This window comes from Elephantulus edwardii, unplaced genomic scaffold (assembly GCF_000299155.1).
Source record: "Elephantulus edwardii isolate Elephantulus edwardi_28Jun2011 unplaced genomic scaffold, EleEdw1.0 scaffold00071, whole genome shotgun sequence".
Classification (NCBI taxonomy): Eukaryota; Metazoa; Chordata; class Mammalia; order Macroscelidea; family Macroscelididae; genus Elephantulus; species Elephantulus edwardii.
Genome location: NW_006399821.1, coordinates 3,501,381 through 3,504,702, shown reverse-complemented (window position 1 = coordinate 3,504,702; position 3,322 = coordinate 3,501,381). Strand labels below are relative to the sequence as shown.

At 42.5% G+C, this 3,322-nt stretch overlaps 1 pseudogene; it reads left to right on the top strand.

The window, feature by feature from the left end:
* LOC102869585 overlaps positions 1-2,327 on the top strand; it is a 3,724-nt pseudogene extending 1,397 nt beyond the window's left edge.
* Positions 2,328-3,322: the final 995 nt, after the last annotated feature.

Genomic DNA, 3,322 nt, shown 5'->3' with positions numbered 1-3,322 from the left:
CGATAAACATGGGTATGCATATATCTACTTGGATGTCATTTATGGTCTCTTTAGGGTATATTCCCAGTAGTGGAATTGCTGGGTCAAATGGTATCTCTAGTTGCAACTTTTTGAGAAAGCGCGACATTGCTTTCCACAGTGGTTGCACCATTTTACACTCCCACCAACAGTGAACAAGGATTCCAGTCTCTCCACAACCTCTCCAGCATTTGTTGTTACCACTCCTGTTCCACCAGACTTTACCAGTGAATTAGTGTCATCTTATGATTGAGCCACTTTTGTTTTAGAGAATTTTAGCACTTTGTGCCAGAGAGCAGATCCTGTTTATAGTCCACCACTTCAGGTTTCAGGACTCTGCTGGAGGTTAAAAGTTTACCCAGATGGAAATGGAGTTGTACGTGGCTATTACCTTTCTGTGTTTCTGGAACTCTCAGCTGGCTTGCCTGTAACTTCCAAATATGAATATCGTATAGAGCTGGTTCATCAGTCCTGCAATGATCCTACTAAAAATATAATTAGAGAATTTGCATCTGACTTTGAAGTTGGAGAATGCTGGGGTTATAATAGATTTTTCCATTTGGATTTACTTGCAAATGAAGGATACCTGAATCGGCAGAATGACACAGTAATTTTAAGATTTCAGGTACATTCACCAACTTTCTTTCAAAAATGCCAAGATCAGCATTGGTATATTACTCAGTTGGAAGCGGCACAGACTAGTTATATTCAACAAATAAACAACCTAAAGGAGAGACTGACCATTGAACTGTCTCGAACTCAGAAATCAAGAGATTTGTCACCACCAGGTAATCATCTCAGCCCCCAAAATGACGATAGCCCTGAGACACGGGCCAAGAAGTCTGGGTCAAGCTCTGACTTGCTTCTTGAAGGTTGTCCAGCCACAGCTTCTGCACAAGAGGCCAAAGAAGAGGAAGAAGATGAAGAAAAGATTCAGAATGAAGATTATCATCATGAACTTTCTGATGGAGATCTGGATCTGGATCTTGTTGGTGAAGATGAAGTAAATCACCCTGATGGCAGTAGTTCCTCAGCCAGTTCAACAGCAACAAGTAACACGGAAGAAAATGACATTGATGAAGAAACCATGTCCAGAGAAAATGATGTGGAGTACAACATGGAATTGGAAGAAGGAGAGCTCATGGAAGATGCAGCTGCTGCTGGACCCCCAGGTGGTAGCCATGGATATGTGGGTGCTAGTAGCAGAATGTCAAGAAGAACACATTTATGCTTGGCTGCTATGAATAGTTTATTAGACATTGATCCCTTAATTTTAATACATTTGTTGGACCTGAAGGACCGGAGTGGTATGGAGAATTTGTGGGATTTACAACCTCGCCCACCTGCTTCACTTTTGCAGCCTGCAGCATCATATTCTCGAAAGGATAAAGATCAAAGAAAGCAGCAGGCAATACGGCAAGTGCCCTCTGACTTAAAGATGTTCAGGAGACTCAAAACGCAAATGGCCAAAGTTCGATGTATGAAAACTGAAGTAAAGAATACCCTTTCGGAATTAAAAAGCTGCAACGCTGGTTTTGGAGACATGCAGACAAACCTTTTTTCTGCCGACCAGGCAGCTCTAGCTGCATGTGAAACAGAGTTCCAGCAGATTGCAGGATTTGGGAATGGAGCTCCTGGCAAAGTCCTCAGTTGCCAGTTGTTACATACGGAACTCTTCAAATAAGAAGAATAATTCACCCAAGCCAGGTTGGTCTAGCGTAGCTGGCAGCCTTTCGCTTCGAAGAGCCGTGGACTCTGGGGAAAATAGACGTTCCAAGGGAGACTGTCAAGCTTTGTCTGAGGGTTCCCCAGGAAGCTCACAGTCTGGCAGCAGGCACAGCTCTCCACGGGCCCTGATGCATGGCAGCGTGGGGGACATGCTGCCCAAAGCCGACGAGCGTCAGTGCAAAGCTCTGGATTCTGACGCCATCGTGGTCACCGTTTTCAATGGCTTTCCCACTGTTGAGAAGAGGCAGGAAATGGTCATCTTGGGGGCTAATGCTAAAGGAGGGCGCCTGGAAGGAATACAAATGGATGATCTGGAGAATAATTCTGAAGCTGGGGAGTTAGTGCAGCCTATGCTCCCTGAAGGAGCTTCTGTTGCCCCTGAAGAAGGGATGAGCAGTGACAGTGACATTGAATGTGACACTGAGAATGAGGAGCAGGAAGAACATGGTAACATGGGTGGATTTAATGACTCTTTCATGGCACCACTCCCCGATGAAGACACATGTTCCAGTTTTCCTGATGGTGAGCAAATAGGCCCTGAAGATCTCAGCTTCAATACTGATGAGAAGAATGGAAGGTAATTGCCAACCAAACCAGGAGATCTGACTCCCAAGTTACCTAGACCCTGAAATTTGGTGTAGTTGGTGCTCAAATTTTTCATCAGTTAAATAACTAGATCTGGTCGTCTTTATTTTTTGTTGTTGTTCTCATCATCTCAACCTGAAATAGTAATTCTAAAATTATTAGAAAATGGTGTAAGACAGTCATACACGGGGGTGGGGGATAAGGAATGAACAGCGTGGGAAGAGTTCTTTGTAATGTAATGCAATAAAAGTGTAGTCCTTGAAATTAATTTAGTAAATGAGTACATTCACAAAAGGCTGTTTGCTGCAATAGAAGGGCAATTAACTGTCAGAAAAATGTACCTAGAGACAGTTAGTCCAGGCCTCCAGCGCAGCGCACCGCTCAGCCTCGGTGTTCTTATTTTCGCTAAACGCTCTCTCACGTTTAAATGACCACCGTTATGTTTGAGGTTTTAATCAAGAGTTTATAGCTTCATTAGTGCCTGCAGAGTAAACCGAAAACACAATAGATGCTGCCTTGTAGACAGTGTGTGAATGCATGAAGTAACACTAAACAAATCTCCTCTGTGGAGTTAATGTTGAAAAGCTAATTTCTCTTTTCACTTCTCTAAGTGGAGGCACACTGTTTAATGGCTCAGTGTCTCTTTTGTGTGACTTTTACAGTTATAATTTTAAATGAACCATGTTAACAGGATTGGTTGGTTTCTGATCAGGTGGACACATGGAAGATCACTTCATATACTTTCTACTGCCTCTTACAGAACAGCTGTAGTGCAACCAGTATTTTAAAATCTATTTTATTTTCATTATTTGGACATTGATGTCCCTGTGAATACATTTAAAGATCCATTCATATTATACAGTGATTTGCATGCCAGTAAAATTGTGGCACAATGTTTTCTTTCATAGTCACAACTAGCCCAAAATTATTGCCAGACTTTACCATTAGGCTACTGCTTTTGTGTTTGAGTTGCTGTATTGTTTGTGAGAAT